Raw genomic sequence first — 16103 nt, 5'->3', positions numbered from 1 at the left:
TTTGGTTGAATGTTTATTTCTTCCTTCTGCTCCAAACCATTGATTTGAGTGACAGTTTCCTTCTCGTCACTGTTGGTTCCCTGTGCATTTTCCATTAATTCACTTTTCAAGTCCTTCAATTTTTCCTCTATTTTGCAACCATACTCAACCATTTCTGTGAGCATCCTGATCACACCAGTGTTTTGAACTGTGCATCTGATATGTTGGCTATCTCTTCATCACTTAGTTGTATTTTTTCTGGACCTTTGATCTGTTCTTTCATTTGGGCCATTTTTTTTCTCAGCTCATCTGTTATGTAGTAATAGTGGAGCCTTCAGTATTTGCCAGGGTGGGGCAACCCACATTGTGTAAGTTCTATGTGCATTGTGGCAATTTATGTGGGGGAGGGGTCTGAGAGGGAACAGTGCTGCTTGCTCAGCTTTCTGCTGGCTTTCAGTCACTTCCTCTGCTACCCACAATCAAATTGGGCCCTTCTGGTGCTGATTCCCAGGTGAATGGGTTTGTGTAAGTTCTAAAACTCTGTGGGTCTCTCCAACAAACTCTCCTATGAGGCTGGAAGTTTCTTTGGCCACGTCAATCTCCACAGGATTTTTCAGTCAGCGGTTTTGAGACTTTATTTCTGTGAGCTGGCACCCTGGGTTGCAGTGTCTATCTTGCTCCCTCGCTGTTCCTTTCAGTTTATCTACATGCAAATGGGAGATCACCTGCTCTGCCAGCCACCACCCATCTGGGTCTTTCAGCCACCACCTTGCCAGGAGTCCTCTCCACCCCGGCTGCTCGTCTCCACCCCTCCCACCAGTCTGGATGAATGTTTCTCCTTTAACTCCTTTGTTGTCAGACTTCCATACAGTTTGATTTTTCTAGCAGTTCTGGTTGTTTTTGTTCTTAAATTTATTGTTGTCCTTCATTTGGTTGTGTAAGGAGGCAGAGTGTATCTACCTACTCCTCCATCTTGGCTGGAAGTCCTCTACATCATAACTTTTAAATGGAATGTATTTTATTGGATGTGGTTAGTATTTGCTGCTTGTGACACACATGTGCATATGTGTGTATCATTATCATTTAGAATATATCCCTGTGAGTGAAGTTGTTTGTTCAAAGGCTATACATATTCAAAAGCCTAGCAACTATTACCAACATGCTCCACAGGAAGTATATATGAATTTTCATTCCCATCAAATTGAAAAGAATGTAAATTTCACTCCCGACCCCATCCTCTAACCTGGATAGTGACATATCTTTGCCAATCTCATGATTATAATGTATTCAATGATGGTCTTATTTGTATTAATGTAATTATTTATAAGCATACACATATTATTATATACATATTGGTTCTTAATAGTCTAAATTTGTGTTTAGTTTCTCTACTCATTCATAATATTGGGTACTGAGCTGTTTCTCTTTTGGTCATTGATTAGACTAGCAACTGGTTTATCTGTTTTACTGGGTTTTCCAGTAATTACTTCTTGGATTTGGCACATTCCTCATTTTTTTCTGTTTTCTACTATATCCATTTCTATTTTACCATTATAAATTCCTCTCTTCTATTCTCTCATTTATTTTTAGTTTTCTCTACATTTTTGATGAAATGCTTATCTTACTATTTCTACACTTTAATTTTAATAACAAATGTGTGTGAGTATGAATTTTTATCTTATTAGTTTTTGCTATAATCTAAATAATTTTGGGTGAAATATTCTTGTTTTTTTCCCCATATGTTCTGCACTTGTCACTTCACTGTTCTTTTAAACATAGAGATACAGATTAAAATTTTTTTTTCATTTGTTGGTCAGGAAGCTTATTGGTATTTTGTGTTGTTGTATGTGATTAAAGAATGCAATTTGTACTATTTTTACTTTTTGTAATTTTTTCAGAAGTAATTTGGAATGTTTTTGATAACACTTCAATCTGACTGATTATACAATTTAAAGCCACTTCTGCCTATCATTTTTTTTTTCTGCTGGACCTGACAAAGACTAGAGATGTGCATAAAGTCACCCTCCCAATTAAGTTCCTCGATGCTTCTCCTAGTATCACCAGCAGTTTTTATTTTGTATGTTTTGATGTGTTGGTGGTGGTTTCTTTGGCTTCTATATTTTGATAGATGATCATCTTGTTCCTCTCCATGACCTCTCTAGAGTAAGGAAAGTATGCAGTGGCTAATTTTATGACAGGTTATCCTTTTATGTAAACAAGGGAACTGAGAGAACCAGAAGTTCAAGAAACTTGTACTAGTGCAATGTCACCCAGCAAGTGAGTGGACAAAAGCCCAAGGCCCTATCCTATGACTATCATTATTTTCTGGTATCTAATTCTATGAGGAATCTACCTGGTCTGTTTCCTTTCATTAACTGAGTTGCCTGCCCCACATAGATGCTTGTAAAATTCTCTCTTGATACTTTTGGTAAATAATTTGACTGATTTTTTCCCTCAGCATGGTTGTTTTTTATCAGTTTTTCCAGGACCTGTGAGTCCTTTCAGGGTGCAGCTCCAGGTCTTTCCCATCTGCATATTGTTTTATTATTATAAAAATCTTAATTTTCTTTATGATTACTAATTATTCACTATCAGATATAAATATATATATTAAAATTATCATATATGCTTAATGTACAGAATATATTTTCATATTTACATAATCTTTCCCTCCATAACTACAATTCTTCTATTTAATATTTTGAATTTGTCATTGTATGCTACATTTTTAAAGTATATTTTATTGATTATGCTATTACAGTTTTTCTCATTTTTCCCCCTTTATCCACCCTCTGCCCTGTACCCTCCAACCCTCCAGCATTCCCCCCCTTAGTTCATGTCCATGGGTTGTACACATAAATTCTTTAAATTTTCTGTTTCCTATACCATTCTTAACCTCTCCTCATCCACTTTATGCCTACCAACTATGCTTTTTATACACTGTACCTTTTCCCCCTCTCTTCCTTTCCACCTCCCCACTGAAAATCCTCTATGTGATGTCCATTTCCCTGATTCTGTTCCTGTTCTAGTTGTTTGCTTAGTGTTGTGCGTGGGTCACCGGCCAGCAGTGACCACGGAACGCTGTGGATGGCTCGACGATAAACATGCGAGAAATAACAACATGCACAGAGACAAACTAGTTTCTGTGGGGAAGTAGGGACGAAATGGCCACCCCCCCTAGTGGGGAGCACGCTGATTTACCATCCATACCTGCTTTTATTAGGCTCATTTTGCATAATAATTCAGGTAAAGTACAGTACTCATTAGGGGGAAGTAAGGAATCATAGAAAACAAAGAACTCTGCCAGTCTATTGAGTTGGGGGTCAAAGAGCTGTAAGACTGAGGAACAAAATAACTTCCTCCTAAGACCCTTCTCATTCAACTGAGAGCATTCTAAACAAAGAAGGTTTCACAGTAATTTACATATTCTTTCTTAGGCCTGATCACCCTGGGGAATCCGCACTTCTCAGTACCAAGCTGCACCACCCTGTCATTGTTTCAGGCTTAGGTGGAGCAAGGGAACTAAGGCAAGCGAGAGATAAGGAGATTTTCTTCCAGACGCTGAGAACTCAGGCTATGTCAAAGCCGAGGAGCGAGGGTCCATCACCCCCTTTTGCTGCAGTCCCCCAAGTCCTTCTTTTGGGGGGGCCTCCCAAAGTGATCGTGCCTGTCTTAGGTCGTTCCCCCCTTTGGGGAATCTTACCCGTCTTTGGCTAACCTACCAAGCTTTTTGGGGTTCAGTCATGAATAAAGCAGCAGAAGCAGCATTCCTGCCAGGAAGATAAGCTTTTGTCTCCTTGCCGGCTTACGGTTCCAAGGGCGTTCCCTTAGCCTTAGCTAGGCGGGGGTTTCAGCTTCTGATACCATTCAGGGCGGTCCCCAACAGCTTAGTTTTTATTTTCATTGTTTTTCTTTTTTTAGGTTCTGTGAGTTTGTTGTCATTTTACTGTTCATAGTTTTTTATCTTCAGTTTCTTAGATAAGTTCCTTTCACATTTCATATAATAAGAGCTTGGTAATGCTGAACTCCTTTAACTTGACCTCATCTGGGAAGCACTTTATCTGTCCTTCCATTCTAATTGATAGCTTTGCTGGATAGAGTAATCTTGGATGTAGGTCCTTGACTTTCATGACTTCAAATACTTCTTTCCAGCCCCTTCCTGCCTGCAAGTTTTCTTCTGAGAAATCAGCTGATGGTCTTATAGGCACTCAGTTGTAAATAACTCTCTCTTTTCCTCTCGCTGCTTTAAGATTCTGCCTGTATCTTTAATCTTGGATAACTTAACAATGATGTTCCTTGGTGTGTTCCTCTTTGGATCCAACTTCTTTGGGACTCTCTGAGCTTCCTGGACATCCTAGAAGTCTATTTCTTTTGCCATACTGGGGAAGGTTTCCTTCATTATTTGTTCAAACAAGCTGTGTATTTCTTGCTGTTGTTCTTCTCCTCCTGCACCCCTATAATTCAGATATTGGAACACTTAAAGTTGTCCCAAAGGTTCCTAAGCCTCTCTTCATTTGAAGAGAGTCAAGGCAATGGACTGCACCCTCTGTTTTTGAATTCTTGTTTCTACATTCTGTTCCCTTTGGATGTTTATTTCTTCTTTTTGTTCCAAATTGTTGATTTGAGTCTTGGTTTCCTTCCTGTCACTGTTGATTCCCTGAATATTTTGCTTTATTTCACTTTGGGTAGGCTTCATTTGTTCTTTCATTTTGTGACCAAGCTCAATCAGTTCTGTGAGCATGTTGATTACCAGGGTTTTTAACTCTCCATCAGATAGGTTGGCTATCTCCTTGTTGCTTAGCTCTTTCTCTGGTGCTTTGATCTATTCTTTCATTTGGGCCATATTTCTTTGTCTTGGCACACCTATTAAGTTGTAAGGTGGTGGGGCCTTAGATATTCACCAGAGCAGGGCAACCCTGTTTGCTGTGTTGTGACATTGTCTGTGGGGGTGGGGTCAGAGAGGGAACAATGCAGCTCGCTTGCTGGGCTCTAGCCCTACTTTCCAACAAACTCTAGTGTGAGACTGGGACTTTCTTCCACAGTGGCAACCCCCACAGTAGTTTTCAGTCAGCTCTGAGTCTCAGTTTCCAATTTAGCCAGGCCTTCCCTCATGGTCCACTGCCTCACCATGGGCTCCCTCAGTCAGCCACCGCCTCACAGTGTGGTCTCGTCCACTGCCTCACCCTGGGTCCTTTGAGTCAGCTCCACCTGCGGAGTCCATTACCTTGCCTTGGGTTCTCTCTGTCACCCATCTGTACCCCGTCTCGCTCTTTACCAGTCTGGTTGTTCTTGTTGACTGTTTCTTTAATTCCTTGGTTGTCCGAGTTTCATGCAGTTTGATTTTTCTGGCACTTCTGGTTGTTTACTGATTTTAGATTGGTTGTTATCCTCCTTTTGGTTCTTTGAGGAAGTGAAGGGTTTCTACCTATGCCTCCATCTTGACCAGAACTCATGTATACTACATTTCATGTATTTTCCAAAACCTGTTTCCTGTGAATATGATTCTGCTTCTTGTTTGATGTATGCACTTTTATTTTCTATAAAACATTCATTTTCTCCTCAGTTTCTTTCCTAAACTCTGCTAGACCCTTTTTCATCATGTCATTATATTTTCTTACCATATTTTGACCATTTATTTTCTTACCATATTTTGACCATATTTTGACCATTTATTGCTTCCAAATTTATTTGAGAATTCAGTATAGTTGTCATTTCTTTTTGTTCTCAGTTAAATTTTTCTAAAGTGAACACTTCCCTCTCCTTCTTTCCCCTCTCTGCCTACCCCTGTCTCTTTATTCTAGATCCTATTCCCCTGGGGGGAAGGAGTGATTGGGGAACCAAATTGTCATATAGAGACATGCCTTTTTCTCCTTTTTCTTTCTCATGTTGTCCTTTCTTTCTTTTTCTTGTTTATTTTGTAAAAACTGGGTAGTCTGTCTTCCTGTTTGCCAGAACAATAATGTTTACCTCAAATATGTGATTTTTTTTCTTTATAACATGAGATTTGGGGTAAGATATTGATAATCCTCAGCTTGATGTATGTAATGTTGCCTCTGATTAATATTTGGTTTTGTTGAAACTCCTACACCAGAAATCAGCTCACTGAAGAGGGAGTAGATTCCATCTCAAAGGGAGCATTTCTTTCAGGTTTCAAGGTTTCCCATCTTTGGTGTGAGCAGGCTCCTTTACAGAGTGAGAAATTCAGAGAAGCCCTGTAGATAGCAAGTATTTGCATATTTTGCTGTGACTACAGACATTTTCCTCCTGTCAATTGACCTCTTTTGCTACCAGGCTTTGGTTGCAACAATTTCTGCTAGGATATAATTACTTACTTGGCTCTGCCATCTGCTAGGCTAGAGAAACTAATACCAAGTTTTTCTACTCCTCCAACTCCAGCTGTGTGGCCTCAGAATGTTACATATGGGGTAGAGAGAGGTGGTTCTCAAAGGCCCATTGAGGAACATACTCTGGGATCTTCCCGTCCTTCACTAGTCTGAGACATTGGTGGGTATTTTTTGGTAATTTCCTTGCTTATTTCCAACCACTCTGTTTATTATTCCAGAAAAAAAGTCCGTTTTGATTTCCAGAATCTTCTTTATATTTGGCTCAAAAGTTTCATATCTTAATAATATTTTTGGATATTTAAACTGCCACATTGGGACCATGTCTACTATTAGTGTTGATAATTTTTACTTCTTTTGACTGATTTTTTATTGTGAATTCTTTGTTTTATTTTATTTATTCAATTTTATATTAATTGTTGCTCAAGTACAGTTTTCTGTCCTTTACTCCCACCCCAGCCCACCCACCCATCCATTTCCATTTCCAACCCCCTAGTTTTTGTCCATGTGTCCTTTATATATGTTCCTGTAAACCTTTCCCATTTTCCCTTGAAATTCCCCTGAAATTCCCTCCCATCTCCTCTCTGGTCACTGTCAGCCTGTTCTCTATTTCAGTGTCTTTGACTATATTTGCTTGTTTGTTTATTTTGTTGTTTAGGTTCCTGTTAAAGGTGAGATCATATGGTATTTGTCTTTCACTGCTTGGCTTATTTCACTTAGCATAATGCTTTCCAGCTCCATCCATGCTGTTGCAAAGGGTAGGAGCTCCTTCTTTCTTTCTGCTGCATAGAATTCCATTGTGTAAATGTACCATAGTTTTTTGATCCATTCATTTACTGATGGTCACCTAGGTTGCTTCCAGCACTTGGCTATTGTAAATTGTGCTGCTATGAACACTGGGGTGCATAGGCTCTTTTGGATTGGTGTTTCAGGGCTTTTAGGGTATAGTCCCAGCAGTGGAATTGCAGGGTCAAAAGGCAGATCCATTTTTAGTTTTCTGAGGAAGTTCCATACTGCTTTCCCCGTAGTGCATGTACCAGTCCACAGTCCCACCAACAGTGCACCAGGGTCCCCTTTTCTCCACAACCTCTCCAACACTTGTTGTGTGTTGCTTTGTTTATGATGGTCATTCTGACTGGTGTGACGTGGTATCTCATTGTGTTTTTAATTTGCATCTCTCTGATAGCTAGCGATATTGAGCATCTTTTCATGCATCTCTGGATCCTCTGTATGTCCACCTTGGAGAAGTGTCTGTTTAAGTCCCTTGCCCATTTTTTAATTAGGTTGCTTGTCTTCTTAGAGTGGACTCGTGTAAGTTCTTTATATATTTCGGAGATTAAACCCTTGTCTGAGGTATCATTGACAAATACGTTTTCCCATACAGTTGGTTCTCTTTTTATTTTAAAACTGTTTCCTTTAGCCATGCAGAAGCTTTTTATTTTGATGAGATCCCATTTGTTTATTCTTTCCTTTATGTCCCTTGCTCTAGGGGACATGTCAGTAAAAATGTTTCTGCATAAAATATCTGAGATTTTCCCACCTATGTTCTTCTCTACGACTTTAATGGTGTTACAGTTTATATTTAAGTCTTTTATCCACCTTGAATTTATTTTTGTGTAAGGTGTAAGTTGGTGCTCGAGTTTCATTTTTTTGCACGTAACTGTCCAGTTCTCCCAACACCATTTGTTGAAGAGGCTATTTTTACTCCATTTTATGTCACTGCCCCCTTTGTCAAATAATAATTGACCATAGATACTTGGGTTTATTTCTGGGCTCTCTGTTCTATTCCATTGGTCCATGTGCCTGTTTTTATGCCAGTACCAGGATGTTTTGATTACAGTGGCCTTGCAATACAGTTTGGTATCAGGCATTATGATTCTCCCTACTTTACACTTCTTTCTCAAAATTGCAGTAGCTATTCAGGGTTGTTTATGGTTCCATATAAATTTTTGAAGTGTTTCTTCTATGTCTGTGAAATATGCCTTTGGTTCTTTAATAGGTATTGCATTGGATGTGCAAATTGCTTTGGGTAGTATGGATATTTTGATGATGTTAATTCTTCCAACCCATGAACATGGTATATGTTTCCATTCGTTTGTGTCTCTTTGATTTCTTTCCTCAGTGTTATGTAGTTTTCTGAATACAGGTCTTTTACTTCTTTGGTTAGGTTTATTCCTAGGCATTTTATTTTTCTTTTTGCTATATCAAATGGGATATTCTCTTGATTTCTGATTCTGCTGTTTCATTGTTGGTGTACAGAAATGCCTTTGATTTCTGGATATTGACTCTGTATCCTGCTGTTTTGCCAAGTTCATTTATTAGGTCAAGCAGTTTTTTGGTGGAGTCTATAGGATTTTCTATGTACACTATCATGTCATCTGCAAACAGTGACAGTTTTGTTTCCTCCTTTCTGATTTGGATGCTTTTTATTTCCTTTTCTTGTCTGATCGCTGTGGCTAACACTTCCAATACTGTATTGAATAGAAATGGTGAAAGTGGACAGCCTTGTCTTTTCCTGATCTTAGTGGCATAGATTTTAGTTGTTGCCCATTGAGTATGATGTTGGCTGTAGGTCTCTCATATATGGCCTTTATTATGTTGAGGAATGCTCCCTCTATTTCCACTTTGCTGAGTGTTTTTATCACAAATGGGTGCTGTGCCTTATCAAATGCTTTTTCTGCACCTATTGATATGATCATGTGATTTTTGTCTTTGCTTTTGTTTATGTGATGTATTACATTTATTGATTTGCAAATATTGTACCATCCTTGCATCCCTGGGATGAATCCCACTTGGTCATGGTGTATGATCTTTTTAATGCATTGCTGGATGCAGTTTGCCAATATTTTGTTGAGGATTTTAGCATCTATGTTCATCAGCAATACTGGCCTGAAGTTTTCTTTCTTTATTGTGTCTGTATCTGGTCTGGGGACTAGGGTGATGCTGGCCTCATGAAAAGAGCTTGGGAGTCCTCCATAATATTTTATTTTTTGCAATAGTCTGTGAAGGATAGAGGTTAGCCCTTCCTTAAATGCTTTTTAGAATTCTCCTGTGAAACCATCTGGTCCAGGGCGTTTGTGTGTCAGGATTTTTTTGATGACTGCTTCAATTTCATCTGCAGTTATTGGTCTGTTCAGGCTTTCTGCTTCTTCTTCATTGAGTTTTAGAAGATTGTATTTTTCTCAAAATTTGTCCATTTCACCTAGGTTTTCAAATTTCTTGGAATACAGTTCTTTGTAGTAATTTCTTATAATCCTCTGTATTTCTGTGGCATCAGTTGTAATCTCTCTCCTTTCATTTCTGATTGTATTTATTTGGGTCCTCTCTTGTTTTTTCTTGATGAGCCTGCTTAAAGGCTTGTCAATGTTGTTTATGTTTTCAAAGAACCAGCTCCTGGATTCATTGATCCTTAGAATTGTGCTCTTAGTCTCTATGTCATTTCATTCTGCTCTGATCTTGGTTATTTCTTTCCTTCTACTTGCTCTGCACTGTCTTTGTTGCTGTCCCTTGAGTTCCTGTAGATGTAGGGTTAGGTTGTTTGTGTGAAATGTTTCTATCTTTTTTAGGTAGGCCTGTATCACTATAAATTTTCCTCTCAGGACTGCCTTCACTGTGTCCCATAAGTTTTGGATTGTTGTGAATTTGTTTTCATTTGTTTCCAGAAACTTTTTAATTTCTTTCCTAATTTCATTCTTGACCCATTTATTGTTTAATAGCATGCTATTTAATCTCCATGATTTTGAGTGTTTTAGGTTTTTTTCCTTGGGGTTGGGTTCTAGTTTCAGTCCCTTGTGATCCAAGAAAATGCTTTGTATGGTTTCAATTTTCTTGAATTTGTTGAGGCTTGTTTTGTGTCCTATCATATGGTCTATCTTTGAATATGTTCCATGTGCATTTGAAAAGAACATGTATTTTGTCTTTGGGATGAAGGGCTATCTATATATCAGTTAAGTCCATTTCATCTAGGGTATTGTTTAATGCCACCATATCTTTGTTGATATTTTGTTTGTAAGGTCTGTCCATTTTTGACAGTGGGGTGTTAAAATCCCCCACTATAATTGTGTTACTGTCAATATATTTCTTGAAGTCCTATAATATTTTCTTTATGTATTTGGGTGCTTCTATGTTGGGTGCATATATATTTACAATGTTTCTGTCTTCTTGGTGGATTCTTCCCTTGAGTATTATGAAGTGACCTTCTGGGTCTCTCTTTATGGCCCTTTTTTGAAAGTCTATTTTGTCTGATATGAATCTTGTTACCCCGGCTTTTTTTTTTTTCCTGTCCATTTGCTTGGAAAGCTTGTTTCCAGCCCTTCACTTTCAGCCTGTGTAGGTCTTTTATCCTGAGGTGTGTCTCTTGTGGGGAATATATGCGTGGGTCATGTTTTCTTATACATTCAGCTATTCTATGTCTTTTGATTAGAGCATTTAATCCATTTATGTTTGAGGTTATTATTCATAGGTATTTATTAATTGCCATTTATGTACCTATTTTCCTCTCTCTCTCTCTCTTTTCCTTTCTTTTCTTAAAGCAGTCCCTTTAGCATTTCTTGCAGAGCTGGCTTGGTGGAGGTGTAATTTTTAGACTTCTTTTGTCTGGGAAGCTTCTTATTTGGCCTTCTATCTTGATTGGGAGCCTTGCTGGGTAAAGTAGCCTTGGTTGCAGACCTCTGGCTCTCATTACTTGGAATATTTATTGCCATTCTCTTCTGGCTTGGAGCATTTCCATTGAGAAGTCGGCTGCTAGCCTTATGGGGGCTCCTTTGTATGTTACTTCCTGTTTCTCCCTTGCTGCCTTTATGATTCTCTCTTTGTCTTGAAATTTTGCTATTTTAATTATGATGTGTCTTGAGGTGGGCCTCTTTGGGTTCTTCTTGATTGGGACTCTCTGTGTTTCCTGAATTTGTGTGACTTTTTCTCTCATCAAATTAGGGAAGTTTTCCATCATTACTTTTTCAAATAGGTTTTCTATCCCTTCCTCTTCTTCTTCTCCTTCTGGTATCCCTATTACATGGATATTATTACGTTTCATATTGTCTTGCATTTCTCTTAATCCTTCTACATTGTTTCTGAGCTCTTTTCCTTTTCTTGCTCTTTCTGGGTGTTTTGTTTTTCCTACTTTGTTCTACAGTTTGCTGGTCCAATCTTCTGCTTCATCAATACTGCTTTTGATTCCTTCTACTGTGTTCTTCAGTTCCAAAATTGTATTCATTTCCTCTTGGCCCTTGTTGATAGCTTCTATTTCCTTTTTCATGTTGATATAGTTTGCAGTGAGTTTGTTTTGGTTTCCCTATAGTTTCTGGTAGCTCATTGAGCTTCCTGATAGTCATTTCTTTCAACTCAATATCTGATAGTTGAGTTGCCTCTATTTCATTTAGCATTCTTTCTTAGGTTTCCTCTTTTCCTTTCATTTGGGGATTGTTTCTATGTCTTCCCATTGTTCGTGAGACTCTTCTTGTTAGCCTCTGCTTCTTAAATTGATCTGTTCTGGCTCCCTGGATTTATGGTGTTAACTTTTGTGGTAGAATACCTGTGAGATTCAGTGGTGCAGTCTCCTTTGGGTATCCTGGTGTTCACAGCTTCCCCCTACTTTTTTTTTGTGATCAGTTGGAGGGGTAAGGCAAAATGGTTTAAGACAGCAAGAGAGTATTCTATGATATTTACAGTAGCAGCCAGTAGAGAAGAGATCCTTTGGCTATGTATAGTGTTAACCATGATCTTCCACCCAACTAGCCTCTTTTTAGAAAGGATGGAAAGAAGATAAGACTCTTGTTGGGGAGGGAAGGATTGTGAGTTGGATCTAGGAAGCAGTGAGGTTGTGGGAGGTCAGATTATGAGGTAAGGTGAGGGTAAAGTATAGTAAATAGGTGTACTGTGTGAGAAAATAGAGTAAACCACTACAGTAATAGAGTTCAGGAAACCATGAAGTGGGCTAAGATCTGGGAGGGGTGTTGTGTGGTATTTACAAGTGTGTTGAATAGCTATTATTTACAGTAATATTACAGCAATGATCATATGACAGACTCTATGAGATCTAGATAACAAGAATAGGGAGTATAGAACCTTGAGTGGTGTACTAATGGAACACAAATGAAGGAAGTAAATTAGCAATACACTATGAATGAGATAACAGGGGAAACCTGTCAAACAATACAATATAACCAGCCAAGCAAAGAAGGAAGAGGAATACTAATATACTATTGAAATAAAAAAATGTAAGAATAATGAAAAAATGATAATACAAATATTCAATAAATTTCAGGTTCAAAAAAAAGATGGAAAAAGCGAAGATGGAAAGATGAATAGATAAAATTGGATAGAAAGGAAGAAGCAATAACACTAGAAAGAAGGAAAGAGAAGCAAAAGGAATTGAGAGGTAAATAAATAATAAGAATTTAAAAATAAAAATTATTTAAAAAAATTAAACAATGAAACAAAAAAACCTCTTGTTGGTTTCAAACTGGCCAAACCAGTTTTTCTGGTCTTGCTGGCTTCAGCAGATTGAGGGGTGATTTGTATCACTTTTCTTCCTTCTGGTTCAACACTCAGCCTCATGTGTACTCTCCCCAGAGCCAGTCTGGTGCCTCTCCGCAGGGCTCTTGGTGTGGGATCCGGGTCCTCCTAAGCATGCTCTCCCGAGTTCATGGCTGTGGGCTCTGGGGATCCTGCAGAGCACCAGAGCCTTCCCCAATTCACAGCTGTGGGCTCCGGGTCTTCCACAAAACACATTCTTCCCAGGTTGCAGGCATGGATGCGTGGTCAGGCTGCCCTTGGTTGCACAGGCTCAGGCACACACTATTCCCAGGGCTATACGTGGGTGCTCACAGGCCCTGTATGATTGCCACTCCCCTCTCTGTGCTTTCAAGCAACCAGGCCACCCCCGGTGTTGCTCAATTCTTGTTTGGCCGGGGAGGGAGCAGTTGACCCAGTCCTCTCCTGAGTGCCCTGAGGCAAACCTGGGAGCGCCGGGCGTGGGGCTGCAACCTCCCTGGTCCCGGAGCTGATCCCTGGGTCCTTATTATCCTGAAGCACTCTCCTTACCATATGGTTTTCCAATGTTCCCTACATTTTTGATCTCTTATTTTCATATATACTGTGATACTGTTGGTTGTTTGCTCTGTTCCTCCCTAGATTGGCTAGGTTTTTCTCCCGTGTGTAGGAAGAAGTGGAATCTGCTCCCTCCTTCCACACTGCCATCTTCCCTCTCTTTTTATTGATTTTTGTTCAGCTTGGAAAGAGGAAGTTTTACAATTTCCCAGGCTTCTTGTACCTTTGCACCCATGTTTTCTGGAATGTTCCTCCCCTTTTGTAAAACTGAGCTATTTTAGCTTTTTAAGACATTTATTCTTATCCACCTTGTATTTCAGTCATGTATGTATGTGAATAGTGCTGCTCAAACTGTCAATAGTTAAGGACCATTTTTTAAGCTTCCAATCCATTGTAGACCCTTAACCTTTATAAAATATAATAAGCATTTAATTTGTAGAAAAAATGAAAAATAAGACATAAAATGCAAATTTGAGTTTTTCTTACTAGATTCAACACACATGACATTACTTGCTGTCTAAGTTTCTAAATGCTTACTTTCAATTTCTCCACTTATTCATTGTGATAGGCCACGAACAATCTACAGGCGAGGCACAGTCCATGAGTCCCCTTCAAGTCATCGCTGGAAGCACCTCAAGGGCAGGGCAAAAGGTCCTGTTAACCTGTGTCTCCTCTTCAGTGCCTACCTAGCACTATGCCTCAAAAATAGCATCTAAAAATAACTGTTGAACATACGAGTAACATAATGATACTACAAGTAGCAAGTGCCTCTTGAGGTCAAAACTCAAGACTTATTCATGACCTTTATTACTTCCTTTTGCATTGAAAAGATGCAGGTGCTATTATTTGAATTTACAGCCACAGCCCAGAGAAGAATGGGTCTACACACAGGAGGCCTTTTTATCCATGCTGTTTTATTTGACCCAAGATAGTTTCCCTCATATGCTATTTCATGTCTCTATAGGGAGTACAAAGCATGGTGTGAAAGACAAGGCAGGATATTAACCGGACCAGGGCCTAGGCCAGGTGTGAGCATTCTGTCTTCTGTCTGTCACTTTATTTATCATCCTTCTCTTGAGGGCTTTGTGAGGACCCTCCAATTCCCAGTGACACAAACAGACTCTATGATTATAATGATGAAATGCTTATTGGTGATAATACTGTCCCTGAACTAGGAAATAATGATCAAACCCATATATTTTGCTGTATTTTTCTGCAGGGCACTGGTTTACCAATTTGGTAGCTGAGCTGAGAGTCAAACATCATCAGTAGGGAAGTGACACTAAATAGAACAGATCAAAATGGCCTCACTAACTGGTCAAATGGAGCCCAGCTCTAGAACCTAGTATCAGTGTTGTGAAGAGAACTGAATTGCCCCTGGGGACATGCAGAGATGGGTAAGCAAGGGCCTGCTTTTTACTGACAGTGAAGAAAACACAAAGAAAGCTCCTGAGAAGGTAAGGCAGCATGTGTAAAGGCCTGGCAAACCCATACCTAAAGTGCTAGGGTGACACAGAAGAAGGAAAGTAATTTTTAGGGACAAAGGGTAACTTCTCAGATTGTTGAAATACACTATCACCCTAAACTGTAGGTGTGTACTTTTAATATTTTATTTATTGACCTCCCTTGGCTATTGAGTATTCTTGCTTTGCCATTGCTGGTGGCAATCTCATTTTGCTTGTACTTTTCTTATATTTCACATGTTTACACTTATAGTTTCTTCCTCTATAAAGTTGTCTAATGCCAACTTTTGATCAGAATAGTTGCTAGTGTGTTCAGTCAACAATTTATCTTATTTCTGGCTCTCTGGACTCTGCTTTCTGGGGAAACATTGTCAATTATGACAACTGCAAAGCATTGTGTTGAGCTCCTGTAATACAGAGTTGAAAAGTAAAGCCTTAAACAAGCAGAAGGATGATTGAGTCCAAAGATAAAAAGTGACCAAATTGTCCAGAAGTAGAATAGAAGAGCTGATTTATTGACAGTTTTAAAATATTGTTATAGTTTTTCTTCCCTTTGAGATAAGGAAGGGACTTTATCTCATGAGAAGCTTCAGAAGGATCTTTCTAAAACTTTATAACCTGTGATATTGCTTAATAAATATTTGTTGATTTAATGGATGAAACTGAAGAAGCCATTCTCATGTATGTTAGCATTGTCCCCAGGGGACATTGGATCTTTTGGACTCAATGAATTTGGATAGTTTAGAATGATTTGGTGAGCGGGCACTAGGCTTACAGAAAACTGTAATCAATTAGGAGTCTTCTGAAAGCACAAATGAATTGGGAGTCATCAGGATAGCTTGCATTGTATTTTGGGTGTTGTTTCAACACTAGGTTTCATTTCATAGCTGAACAAGAGTTATCACTCTCTAGACCAGTAATTCTCATCCAGGGAGAATTTTGTTCCTAAGGGAACATGTGGCTATATGTGGAGACATTTGTGTCATCACCACTGGGAGGGGAAGGTGATGCTACTGGTATCTAGTGCGTAAAAGCCAGGGTGCTACCAAACATCCTGTAAGACACAGAACAGCGCAGTGACAAACCATTATCTGGCAGTTTGAGAAACCCTGCTCTATACAGGTTTGCTAGCTTAAAAGGCAACTTTAGGGTAGTTACTCCTAAAGGATTTCCTCTGAAAGAAGACAACTATCATTTCAAAGGCCCTATGGACTCAATTCTCTAGGTAGTCAGATGATCCCTGGGTTTTCAAAATACTTTTTAGTTGCCATGC

The sequence above is a fragment of the Phyllostomus hastatus genome, unplaced genomic scaffold (genome assembly GCF_019186645.2).
Source record: "Phyllostomus hastatus isolate PE091 unplaced genomic scaffold, TTU_PhHast_1.1 phas_contig_16, whole genome shotgun sequence".
In the NCBI taxonomy this organism is placed as follows: Eukaryota; Metazoa; Chordata; class Mammalia; order Chiroptera; family Phyllostomidae; genus Phyllostomus; species Phyllostomus hastatus.
This window is presented reverse-complemented; position numbering follows the sequence as displayed.